Genomic DNA, 26,324 nt, shown 5'->3' with positions numbered 1-26,324 from the left:
GTTTTTAGGCTGCCCAGACCGTTTGTGGTGGCCAGCACAAGCTGCGACCAAGTGCATTTAACCCTCAATGGTGTGGTTGTTTTTTGGCTAAAGCCTACATCAGGGTGAAGCTGTCACACCAAGTGCATTTAACCAGCAATAGTCTGTTTATTTTTTGGCCATATACTACATCAGGGGCAAGCTGCGCCTGTCACCAAGTGCATTTAACCCTCAATGGTGTGGTTGTTTTTTGGCTAAAGCCTACATCAGGGTGAAGCTGTCACACCAAGTGCATTTAACCAGCAATAGTCTGTTTATTTTTTGGCCATATACTACATCAGGGGCAAGCTGCGCCTGTCACCAAGTGCATTTAACCCTCAATGGTGTGGTTGTTTTTTGGCTAAAGCCTACATCAGGGTGAAGCTGTCACACCAAGTGCATTTAACCAGCAATAGTCTTTTTATTTTTTGGCCATATACTACATCAGGGGCAAGCTGCGCCTGTCACCAAGTGCATTTAACCCTCAATGGTGTGGTTGTTTTTTGGCTAAAGCCTACATCAGGGTGAAGCTGTCACACCAAGTGCATTTAACCAGCAATAGTCTGTTAATTTTTTGGCCATATACTAAATCAGGGGCAAGCTGCGCCCGTCACCAAGTGCATTTAACCAGAAATAGTCTGTTCATTTTTTGGCCATATACTACATCAGGGGCAAGCTGCGCCCGTCACCAAGTGCATTTAACCCTCAGTAGTGTGGTTGGTCAAGCTGTCACACCAAGTGCATTTAACCAGCAATAGTCTGTTCATTTTTTGGCCATATACTACATCAGGGGCAAGCTGCGCCCGTCACCAAGTGCATTTAACCCTCAGTAGTGTGGTTGGTCAAGCTGTCACACCAAGTGCATTTAACCAGCAATAGTGTGGTTATTTTTTGGCCATATCCCAGTCTAATTCTGTCACTAAATCCATACCGGTCACCCAGCGCCTAAATACTAGGCCTCAAATTTATATCCCGCTAAATCTGTCGTTACCGCTGTACTGTTGTGGCTGGGCAAGTTATTTAGTGTCCGTCAAAGCACATTTTTTGTTCAGGGTTGAAATACAATTCCAAATTTAGCAATTTCATAATTTAGTGGTTTCTGCTATATCAGAGCTATTTGAAATCTATCCCTAAAAGGGTATATAATATTCAAGGTGCACATAGGGTCATTCAGAATAACTTCACACACACGCTACTGTGCATTTCCAAGTCTAATTCTGTCACTAAATCCATACCGGTCACCCAGCGCCTAAATACTAGGCCTCAAATTTATATCCCGCTAAATCTGTCGTTACCGCTGTACTGTTGTGGCTGGGCAAGTTATTTAGTGTCCGTCAAAGCACATTTTTTGTTCAGGGTTGAAATACAATTCCCAATTTAGCAATTTCATAATTTAGTGGTTTCTGCTATATCAGGGCTATTTGAAATCTATCCCTAAAAGGGTATATAATATTCAAGGTGCACATAGGGTCATTCAGAATAACTTCACACACACGCTACTGTGCATTTCCAAGTCTAATTCTGTTAGTAAATCCATACCGGTCACCCAGCGCCTAAATACTAGGCCTCAAATTTATATCCCGCTAAATCTGTCGTTACCGCTGTCCTGTTGTGGCTGGGCAAGTTATTTAGTGTCCGTTAAAGCACATTTTTTGTTCAGGGTTGAAATACAATTCCCAATTTAGCAATTTCATAATTTAGTGGTTTCTGCTATATCCGAGCTATTTGAAATCTATCCCTAAAAGGGTATATAATATTCAAGGTGCACATAGGGTCATTCAGAATAACTTCACACACACGCTACTGTGCATTTCCAAGTCCAATTCTGTCACTAAATCCATACCGGTCACCCAGCGCCTAAATACTAGGCCTCAAATTTATATCCCGCTGAATTTGAATACAATACATTGGGCCAAATAATATTTTTGTTGTTGTGGTGAACCATAACAATGAGGAAAACATCTAGTAAGGGACGCGGACGTGGACATGGTCGTGGTGGTGTTAGTGGACCCTCTGGTGCTGGGAGAGGACGTGGCTGTTCTGCCACATCCACACGTCCTAGTGTACCAACTACCTCAGGTCCCAGTAGCCGCCAGAATTTACAGCGATATATGGTGGGGCCCAATGCCGTTCTAAGGATGGTAAGGCCTGAGCAGGTACAGGCAATAGTCAATTGGGTGGCCGACAGTGGATCCAGCACGTTCACATTATCTCCCACCCAGTCTTCTGCAGAAAGCGCACAGATGGCGCCTGAAAACCAACCCCATCAGTCTGTCACATCACCCCCATGCATACCAGGGAAACTGTCTCAGCCTCAAGTTATGCAGCAATCTCTTATGCTGTTTGAAGACTCCGCTGGCAGGGTTTCCCAAGGGCATCCACCTAGCCCTTCCCCAGCGGTGGAAGACATAGACTGCACTGACGCACAACCACTTATGTTTCCTGATGATGAGGGCATGGGAATACCACCTCAGCATGTCTCTGATGATGACGAAACACAGGTGCCAACTGCTGCGTCTTTCTGCAGTATGCAGACTGAACAGGAGGTCAGGGATCAAGACTGGGTGGAAGACGATGCAGGGGACGATGAGGTCCTAGACCCCACATGGAATGAAGGTCGTGCCACTGACTTTCACAGTTCGGAGGAAGAGGCAGTGGTGAGACCGAGCCAACAGCGTAGCAAAAGAGGGAGCAGTGGGCAAAAGCAGAACACCCGCCGCCAAGAGACTCCGCCTGCTACTGACCGCCGCCATCTGGGACCGAGCACCCCAAAGGCAGCTTCAAGGAGTTCCCTGGCATGGCACTTCTGCAGCATACGGGTAGGCTACCCGACACTGCTAGATTTGAGTGTGTAGTTCCCTTTAAGCCAGTCAGGCCGGTTACCGGCAATCCTTATCACAGCCAGCAGAGGGAGCCCCCAGTTCAGTATAAATAGGCTAGGGCCTAGCTCAGGAAGGGTAGAAGTTTCCAGACTCAGTGCAGAGAGGTTTCCTCCTGAGTCACCATCCGTTTAGCTGAAGCAGCATAAGCAAGCCACAAGCCAAGACACAGAATACCACAGAGGCCGATCAGATAAGCAAGAGGTACTCCATATAACAGAGGAGGTACTAGATAAGGACAGCTTCAAGGGTACGCCAGATAAAGGGCATTAGACCTTGGAGAGAAAGTCACATATGAGTCAGGACCCAGTCAGGAATAGTGTGTAAGCCGCCTGTACTGCATCTCCTGCAATCAACACTCTGTATTATACATTGCTAGGACCGGCCATTCTGTAACTCCCAAGAACCACCTGTATTGCTATAAGAAACCAACCGTCTTTTATGGAACTGTGCTCTTCCTGTGTCCATGTATTATCCTGACTGATATTCAGTAAAAGTTCCAGTTTTTGTTGGCTATCCTGTGCTTGCTTCATTCTTCCACCATACTTTACACGGCGTGTCACCGTTTAACTGACACTGGCGTCACGAACTGTTAAATACCTGCCTGTTCCAGTATTTGCCCCAATTGAAGACGACAGTGGATCCCAGGTTAGTGGTCAATCTGCACTACAAAGCCCAGCACACACTACTGACCCCCTGGGACACTGCATCGCTCTTTTTGGCGTCACGAACAGGATCCGCATACTTCGACAGTGCAGAGAAGTGTGAACTGTGTGCTTTAACTATTTCACCACCGTATGGCAAAGACTGTAACCCTTTATTTCCAAGCCGGTGGATTAAAATTGTGCCTGGTAGGAATCAGAGGCGCTGTACTGTGTTGCGCTACCCCCAGAGAGAAAATCGTATTTGTGGACTGTGATTTATTGGACTTTGCAACACCCTGCTTGCTGTCAGGGAATCGTGATCAAGATGGCCACCGGCCGCCTGGAGTAAAGTTTCCCGCGCTGCTGAGGACCTCCGTGGGCGGATCCCTTCAAAGACACAGAGAATCCCGCCCCTCTTCATCATCGCACCGCCGCGGCCCTGCTTTTCCTGCGTCAGCAACGTCACCGCGTACACAGGACGTCCAGAGTCTCCCGAGATTTGGCCTGCGCGAACCCGCCGATACCGGTAAGAACTTGTATCCGGAGGGAAGGGGATTGTTCCGGCCCCTTTAGTCACCAGCGGCCACCTCGTAATAAGTTAACATGTCAGATCCGGGAGTTGCCGAGCGGCCGGACCCGGGAGAGCTTGCGGCTCCTAATCATCCTATAGCCCCCAGCATGATGCCCTTTACCATGCCTTACTATTTTGGGGCCCCATGGTTTCCCCGCTATAACGGAGAGGCCCATACCCTAAGAGACTTTAAAGAAAAGTTGCTGGCCTTATTCAAACTGTACCCCATAAATGCCGATCAGCAAATGGAAATCTTGCTAGCGCAACTTGAGGGGGCTGCCCGCAGAGAGGTATTATCCTGGCCTGCTGCTGAAAGGAGTACTCTAGAGCAGATATTCACCCGCCTCAGGGCCACTTTTGAAACGAGGACTGCCTCAGAGATAAAGATGCACTTCTTTGGCAAGAAACAGAAGTCCGGTGAGTCCCTCCGTGACTATGCCCTATCACTTCAGGAGGCTTTGGGGGCTGTAATCCAGATAGATCCCAAGGAAGTTGATAACCAGGATCAGACCCTGAGGGAACAATTTATTACTGGAGTGGCTAGTGAGCAAATAAGGACCCAATTAAAGATGCTGTCCGCCCAACACCCTAACAGTACCTTTCTGGACTTTAAAGAACTGGCTATAAAAATTCTGGGGTCAGCAGTATCTACAGAGTTGAGCACCCCACCTGAGTTATCAGCCTGCAGGTCAAAACCGTTTATCATTAACCGAGCTGAGGCCGGTCAAGCTGTTCAAGCTACAGCTACCGATACTATTGCCATGCTGACAGAGCAAGTAAATCACCTCACTAAAAGCCTAGAGAGAGTGTGCAGAAAAATGGAGGAATGGGAAAAACCTATGATGTCAGAAGAGGAGTTCCTGTCACCCTCTAAGCCGTTCTCACCTCCATACCAAGAGACTCACCCCAGGGATCCGGGGAGGCGCAATAGGGGTCGCCAGCGGCCCGTGTGTACATACTGCAAAAAGATGGGACACACAGAATCCACTTGCTGGCAGTTAAACGGGCAACCCCTGAGGTTGAGGACCACCCCTCGGGAGGTAGAACACTAGGTCCAAAAGATCCAAATTGGATGCCACGGTATGTAGGATCCCATCCTAAAATCAATGTGGAGATTAACGGGGTCCCCTTTGAAGCCCTATTAGATACTGGGTCTCAGGTCACTACTATTCAGCTGCCCGCCTTTGAAAGATTCTGGGACACCAATCAATTGACCCAGCCGCCTGAATCCTGGGTAGAGATTATCGCCAGCAATGGCAAACCGGTAAAGATCCATGGATACTGGGAACCCACCCTGCAGGTGGGAGAAGTCACCTTGCCTCAACAGGGGGTGATAGTAGTACAGGCCGGCGACAGAGGAGGACATCCTGTCATTCTAGGCACCAATGTCTTCAAAAACTGTTATGCTGAAATACTTGCCGTATTACATCAGACTCTGCCCACCGCTTCCTCTGCGTCCAAGAGGGTGATTCAAAAGACTATCACTGTGTTAAGTGCCCAGCAGAGGTTTGCTAACGGGAAAGGAGAAATTTGTACTGCCAAGATTCGTGATAATAAGCCTGTGACTTTGCCTCCTAATTCCCAAACTCTCTTATGGTGTCGTGCTGTCCTGGGAGTCCAAGGCCAAGATTATCCAGCCCTGGTGGAGCCAATCCAGATGGAGAACTACCCTTATGTGAGAGCTGCCAAGTGCCTGGTGAACGTCTCCCAAGGTAAAGTACCTGTCCGTCTGATTAACCTGAGTGATCATCCTGTGGCGCTTACTAAGCATTACCCTGTTGCCCAGCTTTCTCAGGTGTTCTTCCAAGACATCATCCGTCTTCCAGTGACAGAAAAGCCGCCAGCTGCAGTCAGCGGATGTCCGCCGGTGCCCCAGTCACAAGTACCCTGGTGGGAAGAGCTACATGTCGGGGACGAGACTACCCCCCAACATCAACAAGAAGGGATACTACGGCTTGTCAAAGAGCACCACCAGGCCTTCAGTAAACATGCTGCTGATTATGGAGAGGTTAGTGCCATACAACACACCATACCTACTGGCTCTCATCCTCCTATCAAGGAGAGATACCGACCCTTACCGCCTACTTCTTATCAGACTGTAAAAGAAATGATCCAAGAGATGAAAGACTCTAATGTAATCCGGGACAGTCGTAGCCCGTGGGCGGCACCCCTGGTCCTTGTAAAGAAGAAGGATGGTGGTATCCGTTTCTGCGTGGACTATAGAAAAATTAACCAAATAACCCACAAAGACGCATACCCACTGCCCCGCATTGAAGAGTCACTAACTGCTCTGGGCTCCGCTGCCTATTTCTCCACATTGGACTTGACCAGTGGCTACTGGCAAGTACCCATGGCCCCGGCAGATAGGGAAAAGACTGCTTTCACCACTCCCATGGGCCTGTTCGAATTCAATTGTATGCCGTTCGGGTTATGTAATGCCCCAGGAACTTTCCAGAGACTAATGGAGCGGTGTTTGGGTCACAAAAACTTCGAAACAGTGCTGCTGTATCTAGATGACGTCATTGTGTACTCAAAAACATATGAAGACCACCTGAAACACTTAGCAGAGGTCTTTGAAATCCTTGTCAAATATGGCCTGAAGGTAAAACCATCTAAATGCCACTTGCTCAAACCTGCGGTAAAATACCTGGGGCATGTGGTAAGCGGAGAGGGCGTACAACCTGACCCTGATAAGTTAGCGGCTGTCCGTAACTGGCCGGTACCCACTACCGTCAAAGAGGTGAGGGGTTTCCTTGGTTTTGCCGGCTACTATAGACGTTTCATCCCCCATTTTGCTCAAATAGCCGATCCTCTCCAGGAACTCTTGAGGGGGCAGCCCAAGAAAAGTCCTAGAACTCCAGTGCTCATTGAGTGGAATGAAGAGAGAGAGATAGCGTTCCAGTTGTTAAAAAAGAAACTGACCGAGCCTCCCGTGTTAGGTTATCCCGACTACAGCAAGCCCTTCCATCTGTATACTGATGCTAGCAAGCGAGGCCTGGGGGCTGTGTTAGCCCAGATTCAAGAGGGAAAAGAAAGAGTGATAGCTTATGCAAGCCGCTCCCTGAAAGGAGCTGAGAAAAATGACCAGAATTATAGTTCCTTCAAACTAGAATTCCTGGCATTAGTGTGGGCAGTGACGGAAAAATTCAAAGATTATCTAGCCGCTACCCCATTCATTGCATTCACTGATAATAACCCTCTGGCACATCTAAATACAGCTAAATTGGGGGCTCTGGAGCAAAGATGGGCCTCTCGTCTCGCCAACTATGATTTCTCTGTAAAATATCGCGCTGGACGTACTAACGACAATGCTGATGCTTTATCCAGACTTCCCACAGAGACAGCTCCTGATGATGTGCGAGATGCTTGGGAAGATGTAGAAATGCCGGCCTTCTACCATAAATTTGCTCAACAGGATCAGGCTCGGGCTACCAGTAACAGAGCTGCAGTTCCTTCACCCTCCAGTAGGCCGGAACTCAAAGAAGAAAGGTGGGTGAAACTACAGTCTGAAAGTAGAGTGATGGGTGAATTGTTGGACTTCATTACCAGTGGCAGAACCCCTGAGAGGATTCGGCGTAAGAGTACAGATCCTGAGCTCATCAAACTGTGGAGACAGCGCCATCAACTCTTCATACAAAAGGGCCTGTTGCTACGGAGAAGCCTAGACCCAGTGTCCAACGAAAGAGTGCATCAAATTCTCATACCCCGACGAGATGCAGGTATGGTGTTGGAGATGTACCACAATCAATCCGGTCACTTCGGGGTCCAAAAGACTGAGGCAAATATCCGCCAGCGGTTTTACTGGGTGGGCATGAGAGAAGACATGGAGAAGTGGTGTCGGGAGTGCGTAGCCTGTGCCTTGAAACGAGGTGAACACCATGATCAGAGGGCACCACTGAGACCCATTGTAAGTACTCGTCCTCTTGAACTTGTCGCCATCGACCATGTGAAACTGGAGCCTAGTCGCTCAGGGTATGTGTACGCTATGACTATTATTGACCATTTCACTAAGTTTGTTGTAGCGGTGCCTGTGAGAGACCAGACGGCCAAGACTACAGCCGAACTGTTCTGGAAACACTTCCTCCTGCCCTACGGTTGTCCAGAAAAGATCCTCACCGATCAAGGTCCTGCTTTTGAGTCCCATCTGTTCCATGAACTGTGCCGCCTGCACAACTGTAAGAAGATCCGGACGACGGCCTACCATCCGCAAGGTAATGGATTATGTGAAAAAATGAATCAGACCTTGATAGAGATGCTGAGGACCGTGCCTCCTGAAACCAGGGGAGATTGGCCTAATCTGTTGCCACAGCTCATGTTCACATACAATCATACCATACACTGTTCCACCGGGTATACCCCCTTTTATTTGATGTTTGGGCGCCAAGGATTATTGCCTGCTGACCACTCCTTGGATGTACTCGTACCTGATTGCATCAACCCATTCCCTAATACCGACTGGGTTGCTGAACACCAAAGGCGATTGAATACGGCCCAAGCTATTGTTCAGGAACGTATGGACTATGCTAGAGACCGGCAGCAGAGAGACTATGACCAAGCAGCCCATGCAGAACCCCTGAAGATAGGGGCTGTGGTATGGTTAAAAAATAACCGCCGTACCAGTAAACTGGACAGTAAATGGGAGCAAAGTCCTTATGTTGTCACTGCAATCCCAAATGTTGGAACTCACACTTATGAGATCATCCGGGAGGGCAGGGGATCCCAAATTGTACACCGAAACCGGTTAAAGCTCTGCCTGACACCAGAACCCAGTGCCGAGAGTTCTATATCTGAACCCCCTGTGTCAGAGTCACCAACACAGCCCGAGGATCCTATGCAGGCTGTCCGTAATCTAAGGTATGACGCTGATCCCATGCATTGGCTTCTGACACCATGGTTGAACTTGTTGGTGCCCGCTCCGGCACCTACAGTACCTTTACTTCCAGAAGAGCCGGTTCAAGATGCCCCGGATCCAGTTCCCCCTCTAGTTGTTCCTGTTGTTCCCGTTGTTCCTGACCAAGGTCTCACGGATGGAGATCCTCCTGTTGCTCCTCTCTCTTCTACCCCGGCGCTAAGAGGAGAGGAAACCCCTGTGTTGAGAAGGTCCACCCGGATGACCAGGGGACGTCCGCCAGTCCATTTAAGAGACTTTGACTATGCTGGTGGTGTCTCCTCTCGAACAGTTACTATCGGAAATAGCCTGCTTGATGTTTGTGCGCAAGAATGGACTCCTCCACGTGAGCCCTTGCCTGTTCTACACCCACGGGGAAACCCTGTGTAGTTCCTTATTATACCTCAGTCAAGAAAAATAGACTAACCTGGTTCACCTTAAGTCCGCTGTGCCAGGTCAGCGGCCGTGCCTAAGAAGAAAAAAGACGCCCCTTTTTCTTGCGTCAGTTATTGCAAATGTTATATTTTTATGTGAAATAGTTGTTTATTATATTTATAATGTACTGTTTAAATTATGCATCAGCTTATGTTGGTTCAGGCATGTGTGTGAGTATGAGGCCTTACTCACGTTAAAGTCTGGGGGTGTGCAGCATACGGGTAGGCTACCCGACACTGCTAGATTTGAGTGTGTAGTTCCCTTTAAGCCAGTCAGGCCGGTTACCGGCAATCCTTATCACAGCCAGCAGAGGGAGCCCCCAGTTCAGTATAAATAGGCTAGGGCCTAGCTCAGGAAGGGTAGAAGTTTCCAGACTCAGTGCAGAGAGGTTTCCTCCTGAGTCACCATCCGTTTAGCTGAAGCAGCATAAGCAAGCCACAAGCCAAGACACAGAATACCACAGAGGCCGATCAGATAAGCAAGAGGTACTCCATATAACAGAGGAGGTACTAGATAAGGACAGCTTCAAGGGTACGCCAGATAAAGGGCATTAGACCTTGGAGAGAAAGTCACATATGAGTCAGGACCCAGTCAGGAATAGTGTGTAAGCCGCCTGTACTGCATCTCCTGCAATCAACACTCTGTATTATACATTGCTAGGACCGGCCATTCTGTAACTCCCAAGAACCACCTGTATTGCTATAAGAAACCAACCGTCTTTTATGGAACTGTGCTCTTCCTGTGTCCATGTAATATCCTGACTGATATTCAGTAAAAGTTCCAGTTTTTGTTGGCTATCCTGTGCTTGCTTCATTCTTCCACCATACTTTACACGGCGTGTCACCGTTTAACTGACACTGGCGTCACGAACTGTTAAATACCTGCCTGTTCCAGTATTTGCCCCAATTGAAGACGACAGTGGATCCCAGGTTAGTGGTCAATCTGCACTACAAAGCCCAGCACACACTACTGACCCCCTGGGACACTGCACTTCTTCAAACAATGTGCTGACGACAAGACCCGAGTGGTTTGCACGCTGTGCCATCAGAGCCTGAAGCGAGGCATTAACGTTCTGAACCTGAGCACAACCTGCATGACCAGGCACCTGCATGCAAAGCATGAACTGCAGTGGAGTAAACACCTTAAAACAAAGGAAGTCACTCAGGCTCCCCCTGCTACCTCTTCTGCTGCTGCCGCCTCGGCCTCTTCCTCTGCCTCTGGAGGAACGTTGGCACCTGCCGCCCAGCAAACAGGGGATGTACCACCAACACCACCACCACCTCCGTCACCAAGCGTCTCAACCATGTCACATGGCAGCGTTTAGCTCTCCATCTCACAAACATTTGAGAGAAAGCGTAAATTCCCACCTAGCCACCCTCGATCCCTGGCCCTGAATGCCAGCATTTCTAAACTACTGGCCTATGAAATGCTGTCATTTAGGCTGGTGGACACAGACAGCTTCAAACAGCTCATGTCACTTGCTGTCCCACAGTATGTTGTTCCCAGCCGCCACTACTACTCCAAGAGAGCCGTGCCTTCCCTGCACAACCAAGTATCCGATAAAATCAAGTGTGCACTGCGCAATGCCATCTGTAGCAAGGTCCACCTAACCACAGATACGTGGACCAGTAAGCACGGCCAGGGACGCTATATCTCCCTAACTGCACACTGGGTAAATGTAGTGGCAGCTGGGCCCCAGGCGGAGAGCTGTTTAGCGCACGTCCTTCCGCCGCCAAGGATCGCAGGGCAACATTCTTTGCCTCCTGTTGCCACCTCCACCTTCTCGGCTTCCTCCTCCTCTTCTTCCACCTGCTCATCCAGTCAGCCACACACCTTCACCAACAACTTCAGCACAGCCCGGGGTAAACGTCAGCAGGCCATTCTGAAACTCATATGTTTGGGGGACAGGCCCCACACCGCACAGGAGTTGTGGCGGGGTATAGAACAACAGACCGACGAGTGGTTGCTGCCGGTGAGCCTCAAGCCCGGCCTGGTGGTGTGTGATAATGGGCGAAATCTCGTTGCAGCTCTGGGACTAGCCAATTTGACGCACATCCCTTTCTTGGCGCATGTGCTGAATTTGGTGGTGCAGAAGTTCATTCACAACTACCCCGACATGTCAGAGCTGCTGCATAAAGTGCGGGCCGTCTGTTCGCGCTTCCGGCGTTCACATCCTGCTGCTGCTCGCCTGTCTGCGCTACAGCGTAACTTTGGCCTTCCCGCTCACCGCCTCATATGCGACGTGCCCACCAGGTGGAACTCCACCTTGCACATGCTGGACAGACTGTGCGAGCAGCAGCAGGCCATAGTGGAGTTTCAGCTGCAGCACGCACGGGTCAGTCACACTACAGAACAGCACCACTTCACCACCAATGACTGGGCCTCCATGCGAGACCTGTGTGCCCTGTTGCGCTGTTTCGAGTACTCCACCAACATGGCCAGTGGCGATGACGCCGTTATCACCGTTACAATACCACTTCTATGTCTCCTTGAGAAAACACTTAGGGCGATGATGGAAGAGGAGGTGGCCCAGGAGGAGGAGGAGGAAGAGGGGTCATTTTTAGCACTTTCAGGCCAGTCTCTTCGAAGTGACTCAGAGGGAGGTTTTTGGCAACAGCAGAGGCCAGGTACAAATGTGGCCAGACAGGGCCCACTACTGGAGGACGAGGAGGACGAGGATGAGGAGGAGGAGGATGAGGATGAAGCATGGTCACAGCGGGGTGGCACCCAACGCAGCTCGGGTCCATCACTGGTGCGTGGCTGGGGGGAAAGGCAGGACAATGACGATACGCCTCCCACAGAGGACAGCTTGTCCTTACCCCTGGGCAGCCTGGCACACATGAGCGACTACATGCTGCAGTGCCTGCGCAACGACAGCAGAGTTGCCCACATTTTAACGTGTGCGGACTACTGGGTTGCCACCCTGCTGGATCCACGCTACAAAGACAATGTGCCCACCTTACTTCCTGCACTGGAGCGTGATAGGAAGATGCGCGAGTACAAGCGCACGTTGGTAGACGCGCTACTTAGAGCATTCCCAAATGTCACAGGGGAACAAGTGGAAGCCCAAGGCCAAGGCAGAGGAGGAGCAAGAGGTCGCCAAGGCAGCTGTGTCACGGCCAGCTCCTCTGAGGGCAGGGTTAGCATGGCAGAGATGTGGAAAACTTTTGTCAACACGCCACAGCTAACTGCACCACCACCTGATACGCAACGTGTTAGCAGGAGGCAACATTTCACTAACATGGTGGAACAGTACGTGTGCACACCCCTCCACGTACTGACTGATGGTTCGGCCCCATTCAACTTCTGGGTCTCTAAATTGTCCACGTGGCCAGAGCTAGCCTTTTATGCCTTGGAGGTGCTGGCCTGCCCGGCGGCCAGCGTTTTGTCTGAACGTGTATTCAGCACGGCAGGGTGCGTCATTACAGACAAACGCAGCCGCCTGTCTACAGCCAATGTGGACAAGCTGACGTTCATAAAAATGAACCAGGCATGGATCCCACAGGACCTGTCCGTCCCTTGTCCAGATTAGACATTAACTACCTCCCCTTAACCATATATTATTGCACTCCAGGGCACTTCCTCATTCAATCCTATTTTTATTTTCATTTTACCATTATATTGCGAGGCTACCCAAAGTTGAATGAACCTCTCCTCTGTCTGGGTGACGGGGCCTAAATATATGCCAATGGACTGTTCCAATGTTGGGTGACGTGAAGCCTGATTCTCTGCTATGACATGCAGACTAATTCTCTGCTGACATGAAGCCAGATTGTCTGTTACGGGACCTCTCTCCTCTGCCTGGGTGCTGGGCCTAAATATATGCCAATGGACTGTTGCACTGGTGGCTGACGTGAAGCCAGATTGTCTGTTACGGGACCTCTCTCCTCTGCCTGGGTGCTGGGCCTAAATTTATGAAAATGGACTGTTGCAGTGGTGGGTGACGTGAAGCCTGATTCTCTGCTATGACATGAAGACTGATTCTCTGCTGACATGAAGCCAGATTGTCTGTTACGGGACCTCTCTCCTCTGCCTGGGTGCTGGGCCTAAATTTATGAAAATGGACTCTTACAGTGCTGGGTGACGTGAAGCCTGATTCTCTGCTATGACATGAAGACTGATTCTCTGCTGACATGAAGCCAGATCCTCTGTTACGGGACCTCTCTCCTCTGCCTGGGTGCTGGGCCTAAATATATGCCAATGGACTGTTGCAGTGGTGGCTGACGTGAAGCCTGATTCTCTGCTATGATATGAAGACTGATTCTCTGCTGACATGAAGCCAGATCCTCTGTTACGGGACCTCTCTCCTCTGCCTGGGTGCTGGGCCTAAATATATGCCAATGGACTGTTGCAGTGGTGGCTGACGTGAAGCCTCATTCTCTGCTATGACATGCAGACTAATTCTCTGCTGACATGAAGCCAGATTGTCTGTTACGGGACCTCTCTCCTCTGCCTGGGTGCTGGGCCTAAATTTATGAAAATGGACTGTTGCAGTGGTGGGTGACGTGAAGCCTGATTCTCTGCTATGACATGAAGACTGATTCTCTGCTGACATGAAGCCAGATTGTCTGTTACGGGACCTCTCTCCTCTGCCTGGGTGCTGGGCCTAAATTTATGAAAATGGACTCTTACAGTGCTGGGTGACGTGAAGCCTGATTCTCTGCTATGACATGAAGACTGATTCTCTGCTGACATGAAGCCAGATCCTCTGTTACGGGACCTCTCTCCTCTGCCTGGGTGCTGGGCCTAAATATATGCCAATGGACTGTTGCAGTGGTGGCTGACGTGAAGCCTCATTCTCTGCTATGACATGCAGACTAATTCTCTGCTGACATGAAGCCAGATTGTCTGTTACGGGACCTCTCTCCTCTGCCTGGGTGCTGGGCCTAAATTTATGAAAATGGACTGTTGCAGTGGTGGGTGACGTGAAGCCTGATTCTCTGCTATGATATGAAGACTGATTCTCTGCTGACATGAAGCCAGATCCTCTGTTACGGGACCTCTCTCCTCTGCCTGGGTGCTGGGCCTAAATATCTGACAATGGACTGTTGCATTGGTGGCTGACGTGAAGCCTCATTCTCTGCTATGACATGCAGACTAATTCTCTGCTGACATGAAGCCAGATTGTCTGTTACGGGACCTCTCTCCTCTGCCTGGGTGCTGGGCCTAAATATATGCCAATGGACTGTTGCAGTGGTGGCTGACGTGAAGCCTCATTCTCTGCTATGACATGCAGACTAATTCTCTGCTGACATGAAGCCAGATTGTCTGTTACGGGACCTCTCTCCTCTGCCTGGGTGCTGGGCCTAAATTTATGAAAATGGACTCTTACAGTGGTGGGTGACGTGAAGCCTGATTCTCTGCTGACATGAAGCCAGAACCTCTGTTACGGGACCTCTCTCCTCTGCCTGTGTGCTGGGCCTAAATATATACCAATGGACTGTTGCAGTGGTGGCTGATGTGAAGCCTCATTCTCTGCTATGACATGCAGACTAATTCTCTGCTGACATGAAGCCAGATTGACTGTTACGGGACCTCTCTCCTCTGCCTGGGTGCTGGGCCTAAATTTATGAAAATGGACTCTTACAGTGGTGGGTGACGTGAAGCCTGATTCTCTGCTATGACATGAAGACTGATTCTCTGCTGACATGAAGCCAGATCCTCTGTTACGGGACCTCTCTCCTCTGCCTGTGTGCTGGGCCTAAATATATGCCAATGGACTGTTGCAGTGGTGGCTGATGTGAAGCCTCATTCTCTGCTATGACATGCAGACTAATTCTCTGCTGACATGAAGCCAGATTGTCTGTTACGGGACCTCTCTCCTCTGCCTGGGTGCTGGGCCTAAATTTATGAAAATGGACTGTTGCAGTGGTGGGTGACGTGAAGCCTGATTCTCTGCTATGACATGAAGACTGATTCTCTGCTGACATGAAGCCAGATTGTCTGTTACGGGACCTCTCTCCTCTGCCTGGGTGCTGGGCCTAAATTTATGAAAATGGACTGTTGCAGTGGTGGGTGACGTGAAGCCTGATTCTCTGCTATGACATGAAGACTGATTCTCTGCTGACATGAAGCCACATTGTCTGTTACGGGACCTCTCTCCTCTGCCTGGGTGCCGGGGCCTAAATATCTGAGAATGGACTGTTCCAGTGGTGGGTGACGCGAAGCCAGATTCTCTGCTATGGGACCTCTCTCCAATTGATTTTGGTTAATTTTTATTTATTTAATTTTTATTTTAATTCATTTCCCTATCCACATTTGTTTGCAGGGGATTTACCTACATGTTGCTGCCTTTTGCAGCCCTCTAGCCCTTTCCTGGACTGTTTTACAGCCGTTTTAGTGCCGAAAAGTTTGGGTCCCCATTGACTTCAATGGGGTTCGGGTTCGGGACGAAGTTCGGATCGGGTTCGGATCCCGAACCCGAACATTTTCGGGAAGTTCGGCCGAACTTCTCGAACCCGAACATCCAGGTGTTCGCTCAACTCTACTCCTGATCACTTCCCTGTCATTGATCACCCCCCTGTCATTGATCACCCCCCTGTAAGGCTCCATTCAGACATCCGTATGATTTTTACGGATCCACTGATACATGGATCGGATCCGCAAAACACATGCGGACCTCTGAATGGAGCCTTACAGGGGGGTGATCAATGACAGAGGGGTGATCACCCATATAGACTCCCTGATCACCTCCGTCATTGATCACCCCCCTGTAAGGCTCCATTCAGACGTCCGTATGATTTTTACGGATCCACTGATACATGGATCGGATCCGCAAAACACATGCGGACCTCTGAATGGAGCCTTACAGGGGGGTGATCAATGACAGGGGGGTGATCAATGACAGGGAAGTGATCAGGAGGTCTATATGCGTGATCACCCCTCTGTCATTGATCACCCCCCCTGTAAGGCTCCATTCAGATGTCCGTATGCGTTTTGCGGATCCGATCCATGTATCCGTGGATCCGTAAAAAATCATACGGACGTCTGAATGGAGCCTTACAGGGGGGTGATCAATGAAAGGGGGGTGATCACCCCATATAGACTCCCTGATCACCCCCCTGTCTTTGATCACCCCCTGTAAGGCTCCATTCAGACATTTTTTTGGGCCCAAGTTAGTGGAAATTTTTTGTTTGTTTTTGTTTTTTCTTACAAAGTCTCATATTCCACTAACTTGTGTCAAAAAATAAAATCTCACATGAACTCACCCTTCCCCTCACGGAATCCAAATGCATAACATTTTTTTGACATTTATATTCCAGACTTCTTCTCACGCTTTAGGGCCCTAAAATGCCAGGGCAGTATAAATACCCCACATGTGACCCCATTTCGGAAAGAAGACACCCCAAGGTATTCCGTGAGGGGCATATTGAGTCCATGAAAGATTGAAATTTTTGTCCCAAGTTAGCGGAAAGGGAGACTTTGTGAGAAAATACAAAAAAAAAAAATTTCCGCTAACTTGTGCCAAAAAAAAAAAAATCGAGGAACTCGCCATGCCCCTCACGGGATACCTTGGGGTATCTTCTTTCCAAAATGGGGTCACATGTGGGGTATTTATACTGCCCTGGCATGTTAGGGGCCCGAAAGCGTGAGAAGAAGTCTGGGATCCAAATGTCTAAAAATGCCCTCCTAAAAGGAATTTGGGCCGCTTTGCGCATCTAGGCTGCAAAAAAGTGTCACACATCTGGTATCGCCGTACTCAGGAGAAGTTGGGGAATGTGTTTTGGGGTGTCATTTTACATATACCCATGCTGGGTGAGATAAATATCTTGGTCAAATGCCAACTTTGTATAAAAAAATTGGAAAAGTTGTCTTTTGCCAAGATATTTCTCTCACCCAGCATGGGTATATGTAAAATGACACCCCAAAACACATTCCCCAACTTCTCCTGAGTACGGCGATACCACATGTGTGACACTCTTTTGCAGCCAAGGTGGGCAAAGGGGCCCACATTCCAAAGAGCACCTTTCGGATTTCGCAGGCCATTTTTTACACATTTTGATTGCAAACTACTTCTCACACATTAGGGCCCCTAAATTGCCAGGGCAGTATAGCTACCCCACAAATGACCCCATTTTGGAAAGAAGGCACCCCAAGGTATTCCGTGAGGGGCATGGCGAGTTCCTACAATTTTTTATTTTTTGTCGCAAGTTAGTGGAATATGAGACTTTGTAAGGAAAAAATGAATAAATAAATAAAAATCATCATTTTCCGCTAACTTGTGACAAAAAATAAAAAATTCTAGGAACTCGCCATGCCCCTCACGGAATACCTTGGGGTGTCTTCTTTCCAAAATGGGGTCACTTGTGGGGTAGTTATACTGCCCTGGCAATTTAGGGACCCAAATGTGTGAGAAGTACTTTGCAATCAAAATGTCAGAGCTGCTTCAAAAAGCGGAAATTCACATTTTTGTACCATAGTTTGTAAACGCTATAACTTTTACCCAAACCATTTTTTCTTTTTTTGCCCAAACCTTTTTTTTTTATCAAAGACATGTAGAACAATAAATTTAGCGAAAAATTTATATATGGATGTCGTTTTTTTTGCAAAATTTTACAGCTGAAAGTGAAAAATGTCATTTTTTTGCAAATATATCGTTAAATTTTGATTAATAACAAAAAAAGTAAAAATGTCAGCAGAAATAAAATACCACCAAATGAAAGCTCTATTAGTGAGAAGAAAAGGAGGTAAAATTCATTTGGGTGGTAAGTTGCATGACCGAGCAATAAACTGTGAAAGTAGTGCAGTGCAGAAGTGTAAAAAGTGGCCTGGTCATTAAGGGGGTTTTAGCTAGCGGGGTTAAAGTGGTTAAAAATGAACATAAATTAATAGCCAGTATCTATACCAATTATGTTTTAGGCCTGAATTGTATATTCTCTTTCTTTTATGAAAAATAACCTTTATTATATTAATTTAAAAATAAACAGAGTAGAATAGTATATCTTATGTGCCCTTGATGGTGATTGCCGTTTCTGGGTGCTTGTGCGGCTGGGCCCCTGAATTAAGGTAATGTCGTGACGCCAGCACCTTGGTGGTGCAAAATGATGAGAGTGGTTGTAGTATGGAGATGGAAGAACGAGGCAGGGTTTGAATCTAACTAAGAACTTTACTGTAAACAGGGTCTTGATAGCAATTTACATCCAAATATAAACAGTCTCTTATGAACATAGAGGTTGAATACTGTAAATCCGGGTACCAGGCTGTATATGTGGCTCTATCTCAGGCTATAGGAGGAGGTTATGTACTCACAGGTATTTAGTGCTGGATCTGGTCCTGTTCCCCAGCTTATCAATGGAGAGGCTGCCGGAAGCTAATAAAGCCCTCACGTTGAATCCAAAGGTCCTTAAAGCCTGGTAAAATGGCTATTGTCCTTTGTAACTTTATCCACTTCTCACTTGAGCTGACTTCTACTAACACAGCTAGCAACTGCACTCCTACCCCTCCTCTACCGCCACTAGACCTGAACTGAGCTATACTGTATATATACTAGAGGTGGGACGACGAATCCGTTGAATGCACAAATCCCTCGAATCTTGTTGGATTCGTGGACTCGAATCCCGATGTAATTTAGTAAAATTCCAATCCGACGAATCCTGCGATGCGATATGGCGATTTGGCCGACCCAAAAATGCTGCGATTAGTTTACCTAATGATACACGGCTGCCTCCATGCCGCACAGCGTAGTGGGCGGGTGTATCAACAGAGGGAGGAGGGGCTGGGGGCCGGCATCTGGATTAGGAAAGACAGCGGGGACCGCTGCAGTCCCTGTATTCTAATGCACCGGCCCTGCTCACTGTTGTATAATCTTATCTAACCTGTAGGCATTATTAAGATATAATAATCATTTGTAATCCAGCTGTATTACTTACAACTAAGTTCCGGTGGAGGCAGGCTGGGCGGGAGGGCGGGCGGCACATCACTCACTACGTCACCTGCGCCGCCCCCTTTATGAATGAAGCATGCGGCGCGGGCGCGTGATGTAGTGAGTGACGGGTCGCCCGTAGAGTTGAGCGAACACCTGGATGTTCGGGTTCGAGAAGTTCGGCCGAACATCCCGGAAATGTTCGGGTTCGGGATCCGAACCCGATCCGAACTTCGTCCCGAACCCGAACCCCATTGAAGTCAATGGGGACCCGAACTTTTCGGCACTAAAAAGGCTGTAAAACAGCCCAGGAAAGAGCTAGAGGGCTGCAAAAGGCAGCAACATGTAGGTAAATCCCCTGCAAACAAATGTGGATAGGGAAATGAATTAAAATAAAAATTAAATAAATAAAAATTAACCAAAATCAATTGGAGAGAGGTTCCATAGCAGAGAATCTGGCTTCCCGTCACCCACCACTGGAACAGTCCATTCTCAGATATTTAGGCCCCGGCACCCAGGCAGAGGAGAGAGGTCCCGTAACAGAGAATCTGTCTTCATGTCAGCAGAGAATTAGTCTGCATGTCATAGCAGAGAATGAGGCTTCACGTCAGCCACCACTGCAACAGTCCATTGGCATATATTTAGGCCCAGCACCCAGGCAGAGGAGGGAGGTCCCGTAACAGAGAATCTGTCTTCATGTCAGCAGAGAATTAGTCTGCATGTCATAGCAGAGAATGAGGCTTCACGTCAGCCACCACTGCAACAGTCCATTGGCATATATTTAGGCCCAGCACACACACAGGCAGAGGAGAGAGGTCCCGTAACAGAGAATCTGGCTTCATGTCAGCAGAGAATCAGTCTGCATGTCATAGCAGAGAATGAGGCTTCACGTCAGCCACCACTGCAACAGTCCATTGGCATATATTTAGGCCCAGCACACACACAGGCAGAGGAGAGAGGTCCCGTAACAGAGAATCTGGCTTCATGTCAGCAGAGAATCAGTCTGCATGTCATAGCAGAGAATGAGGCTTCACGTCAGCCACCACTGCAACAGTCCATTGGCATATATTTAGGCCCAGCACACACACAGGCAGAGGAGAGAGGTCCCGTAACAGACAATCTGGCTTCATGTCCGCAGAGAATCAGTCTGCATGTCATAGCAGAGAATGAGGCTTCACGTCACCCACCACTGCAACAGTCCATTGGCATATATTTAGGCCTAGCACACAGGCAGAGCAGAGAGGTCCCGTAACAGACGATCTGGCTTCATGTCAGCAGAGAATCAGTCTGCATGTCATAGCAGAGAATGAGGCTTCACGTCACCCACCACTGCAACAGTCCATTGGCATATATTTAGGCCTAGCACACAGGCAGAGCAGAGAGGTCCCGTAACAGACAATCTGGCTTCATGTCAGCAGAGAATCAGTCTGCATGTCATAGCAGAGAATCAGGCTTCACGTCAGCCACCACTGCAACAGTCCATTGTCATAAATTTAGGCCCAGCACCCAGGCAGAGGAGAGAGGTCCCGTAACAGACAATCTGGCTTCATGTCAGCAGAGAATTAGTCTGCATGTCATAGCAGAGAATCAGGCTTCATGTCAGCCACCACTGCAACAGTCCATTGGCATATATTTAGGCCTAGCACACAGGCAGAGGAGAGGTTCATTCAACTTTGGGTAGCCTCGCAATATAATGGTAAAATGAAAATAAAAATAGGATTGAATGAGGAAGTGCCCTGGAGTCCAATAATATATGGTTATGGGGAGGTAGTTAATGTCTAATCTGGACAAGGGACGGACAGGTCCTGTGGGATCCATGCCTGGTTCATTTTTATGAACGTCAGCTTGTCCACATTGGCTGTAGACAGGCGGCTGCGTTTGTCTGTAATGACGCCCCCTGCCGTGCTGAATACACGTTCAGACAAAACGCTGGCTGCCGGGCAGGCCAGCACCTCCAAGGCATAAAAGGCTAGCTCTGGCCACGTGGACAATTTAGAGACCCAGAAGTTGAATGGGGCCGAACCATCAGTCAGTACGTGGAGGGGTGTGCACACGTACTGTTCCACCATGTTAGTGAAATGTTGCCTCCTGCTAACACGTTGCGTATCAGGTGGTGGTGCAGTTAGCTGTGGCGTGTTGACAAAAGTTTTCCACATCTCTGCCATGCTAACCCTGCCCTCAGAGGAGCTGGCCGTGACACAGCTGCCTTGGCGACCTCTTGCTCCTCCTCTGCCTTGGCCTTGGGCTTCCACTTGTTCCCCTGTGACATTTGGGAATGCTCTCAGTAGCGCGTCTACCAACGTGCGCTTGTACTCGCGCATCTTCCTATCACGCTCCAGTGCAGGAAGTAAGGTGGGCACATTGTCTTTGTAGCGTGGATCCAGCAGGGTGGCAACCCAGTAGTCCGCACAGGTTAAAATGTGGGCAACTCTGCTGTCGTTGCGCAGGCACTGCAGCATGTAGTCGCTCATGTGTGCCAGGCTGCCCAGGGGTAAGGACAAGCTGTCCTCTGTGGGAGGCGTATCGTCATCGTCCTGCCTTTCCCCCCAGCCACGCACCAGTGATGGACCCGAGCTGCGTTGGGTGCCACCCCGCTGTGACCATGCTTCATCCTCATCCTCCTCCACCTCCTCCTCATCCTCTCCTCGTCCTCCAGTAGTGGGCCCTGGCTGGCCACATTTGTACCTGGCCTCTGCTGTTGCCAAAAACCTCCCTCTGAGTCACTTCGAAGAGACTGGCCTGAAAGTGCTAAAAATGACCCCTCTTCCTCCTCCTCCTCCTCCTGGGCCACCTCCTCTTCCATCATCGCCCTAAGTGTTTTCTCAAGGAGACATAGAAGTGGTATTGTAACGCTGATAACGGTGTCATCGCCACTGGCCATGTTGGTGGAGTACTCGAAACAGCGCAACAGGGCACACAGGTCTCGCATGGAGGCCCAGTCATTGGTGGTGAAGTGGTGCTGTTCTGTAGTGCGACTGACCCGTGCGTGCTGCAGCTGAAACTCCACTATGGCCTGCTGCTGCTCGCACAGTCTGTCCAGCATGTGCAAGGTGGAGTTCCACCTGGTGGGCACGTCGCATATGAGGCGGTGAGCGGGAAGGCCGAAGTTACGCTGTAGCGCAGACAGGCGAGCAGCAGCAGGATGTGAACGCCGGAAGCGCGAACAGACGGCCCGCACTTTATGCAGCAGCTCTGACATGTCGGGGTAGTTGTGAATGAACTTCTGCACCACCAAATTCAGCACATGCGCCAAGCAAGGGATGTGCGTCAAATTGGCTAGTCCCAGAGCTGCAACGAGATTTCGCCCATTATCACACACCACCAGGCCGGGCTTGAGGCTCACCGGCAGCAACCACTCGTCGGTCTGTTGTTCAATACCCCGCCACAACTCCTGTGCGGTGTGGGGCCTGTCCCCCAAACATATGAGTTTCAGAATGGCCTGCTGACGTTTACCCCGGGCTGTGCTGAAGTTGGTGGTGAAGGTGTGTGGCTGACTGGATGAGCAGGTGGAAGAAGAGGAGGAGGAAGCCGAGAAGGAGGAGGTGGCAACAGGAGGCAAAGAATGTTGCCCTGCGATCCTTGGCGGCGGAAGGACGTGCGCCAAACAGCTCTCCGCCTGGGGCCCAGCTGCCACTACATTTACCCAGTGTGCAGTTAGGGAGATATAGCGTCCCTGGCCGTGCTTACTGGTCCACGTATCTGTGGTTAGGTGGACCTTGCTACAGATGGCGTTGCGCAGTGCACACTTGATTTTATCGGATACTTGGTTGTGCAGGGAAGGCACGGCTCTCTTGGAGAAGTAGTGCCGGCTGGGAACAACATACTGTGGGACAGCAAGCGACATGAGCTGTTTGAAGCTGTCTGTGTCCACCAGCCTAAATGACAGCATTTCATAGGCCAGTAGTTTAGAAATGCTGGCATTCAGGGCCAGGGATCGAGGGTGGCTAGGTGGGAATTTACGCTTTCTATCAAATGTTTGTGAGATGGAGAGCTGAACGCTGGCGTGTGACATGGTTGAGACGCTTGGTGACGGAGGTGGTGGTGGTGGTGTTGGTGGTACATCCCCTGTTTGCTGGGCGGCAGGTGCCAACGTTCCTCCAGAGGCGGAGGAAGAGGCCGAGGCGGCAGCAGCAGAATAGGCCGAGGCGGCAGCAGCAGAAGAGGTAGCAGGGGGAGCCTGAGTGACTTCCTTGGTTTTAAGGTGTTTACTCCACTGCAGTTCATGCTTTGCATGCAGGTGCCTGGTCATGCAGGTTGTGCTCAGGTTCAGAACGTTAATGCCTCGCTTCAGGCTCTGATGGCACAGCGTGCAAACCACTCGGGTCTTGTCGTCAGCACATTGTTTGAAGAAGTGCCATGCCAGGGAACTCCTTGAAGCTGCCTTTGGGGTGCTCGGTCCCAGATGGCGGCGGTCAGTAGCAGGCGGAGTCTCTTGGCGGCGGGTGTTCTGCTTTTGCCCACTGCTCCCTCTTTTGCTACGCTGTTGGCTCGGTCTCACCACTGCCTCTTCCTCCGAACTGTGAAAGTCAGTGGCACGACCTTCATTCCATGTGGGGTCTAGGACCTCATCGTCCCCTGCATCGTCTTCCACCCAGTCTTGATCCCTGACCTCCTGTTCAGTCTGCACACTGCAGAAAGACGCAGCAGTTGGCACCTGTGTTTCGTCATCATCAGAGACATGCTGAGGTGGTATTCCCATGTCCTCATCATCAGGAAACATAAGTGGTTGTGCGTCAGTGCATTCTATGTCTTTCACCGCTGGGGAAGGGCTAGGTGGATGCCCTTGGGAAACCCTGCCAGCGGAGTCTTCAAACAGCATAAGAGACTGCTGCATAACTTGAGGCTGAGACAGTTTCCCTGGTATGCATGGGGGTGATGTGACAGACTGATGGGGTTGGTTTTCAGGCGCCATCTGTGCGCTTTCTGCAGAAGACTGGGTGGGAGATAATGTGAACGTGCTGGATCCACTGTCGGCCACCCAATTGACTAATGCCTGTACCTGCTCAGGCCTTACCATCCTTAGAACGGCATTGGGCCCCACCATATATCGCTGTAAATTCTGGCGGCTACTGGGACCTGAGGTAGTTGGTACACTAGGACGTGTGGATGTGGCAGAACGGCCACGTCCTCTCCCAGCACCAGAGGGTCCACTAACACCACCACGACCATGTCCACGTCCGCGTCCCTTACTAGATGTTTTTCTCATTGTTATGGTTCACCACAACAACAAATATATTATTTGGCCCAATGTATTGTATTCAAATTCAGCGGGATATAAATTTGAGGCCTAGTATTTAGGCGCTGGGTGACCGGTATGGATTTAGTGACAGAATTAGACTTGGAAATGCACAGAAGCGTGTGTGTGTGAAGTTATTCTGAATGACCCAATGTGCACCTTGAATATTATATACCCTTTTAGGGATAGATTTCAAATAGCTCTGATATAGCAGAAACCACTAAATTATGAAATTGCTAAATTGGGAATTGTATTTCAACCCAGAACAAAAAATGTGCTTTGACGGACACTAAATAACTTTCCCAGCCACAACAGGACAGCGTTAACGAGAGATTTAGCAGGATATAAATTTGAGGCCTAGTATTTAGGCGCTGGGTGACCGGTATGGATTTAGTGACAGAATTAGACTTGGAAATGCACAGAAGCGTGTGTGTGTGAAGTTATTCTGAATGACCCAATGTGCACCTTGAATATTATATACCCTTTTAGGGATAGATTTCAAATAGCTCTGATATAGCAGAAACCACTAAATTATGAAATTGCTAAATTGGGAATTGTATTTCAACCCAGAACAAAAAATGTGCTTTGACGGACACTAAATAACTTTCCCAGCCACAACAGGACAGCGTTAACGAGAGATTTAGCAGGATATAAATTTGAGGCCTAGTATTTAGGCGCTGGGTGACAGGTATGGGTTTAGTGACAGAATTAGACTTAGAAATACACAGTAGCGGGTGTGTGTGAAGTTATTCTGAATGACCCAATGTGCACCTTGAATATTATATACCCTTTTAGGGATAGATTTCAAATAGCTCTGATATAGCAGAAACCACTAAATTATGAAATTGCTAAATTGGGAATTGTATTTCAACCCAGAACAAAAAATGTGCTTTGACGGACACTAAATAACTTTCCCAGCCACAACAGGACAGCGTTAACGAGAGATTTAGCAGGATATAAATTTGAGGCCTAGTATTTAGGCGCTGGGTGACAGGTATGGGTTTAGTGACAGAATTAGACTTAGAAATACACAGTAGCGGGTGTGTGTGAAGTTATTCTGAATGACCCAATGTGCACCTTGAATATTATATACCCTTTTAGGGATAGATTTCAAATAGCTCTGATATAGCAGAAACCACTAAATTATGAAATTGCTAAATTGGGAATTGTATTTCAACCCAGAACAAGAAATGTGCTTGAACGGACACTAAATAACTTTCCCAGCCACAACAGGACAGCGTTAACGAGAGATTTAGCAGGATATAAATTTGAGGCCTAGTATTTAGGCGCTGGGTGACAGGTATGGGTTTAGTGACAGAATTAGACTTAGAAATACACAGTAGCGGGTGTGTGTGAAGTTATTCTGAATGACCCAATGTGCACCTTGAATATTATATACCCTTTTAGGGATAGATTTCAAATAGCTCTGATATAGCAGAAACCACTAAATTATGAAATTGCTAAATTGGGAATTGTATTTCAACCCAGAACAAAAAATGTGCTTTGACGGACACTAAATAACTTTCCCAGCCACAACAGGACAGCGTTAACGAGAGATTTAGCAGGATATAAATTTGAGGCCTAGTATTTAGGCGCTGGGTGACAGGTATGGGTTTAGTGACAGAATTAGACTTAGAAATACACAGTAGCGGGTGTGTGTGAAGTTATTCTGAATGACCCAATGTGCACCTTGAATATTATATACCCTTTTAGGGATAGATTTCAAATAGCTCTGATATAGCAGAAACCACTAAATTATGAAATTGCTAAATTGGGAATTGTATTTCAACC

Source organism: Bufo gargarizans, chromosome 3 (genome assembly GCF_014858855.1).
Source record: "Bufo gargarizans isolate SCDJY-AF-19 chromosome 3, ASM1485885v1, whole genome shotgun sequence".
NCBI lineage: Eukaryota > Metazoa > Chordata > Amphibia > Anura > Bufonidae > Bufo > Bufo gargarizans.
The sequence above is the reverse complement of the archived record's forward strand: the minus strand, read 5'-3'. Positions refer to the sequence as shown.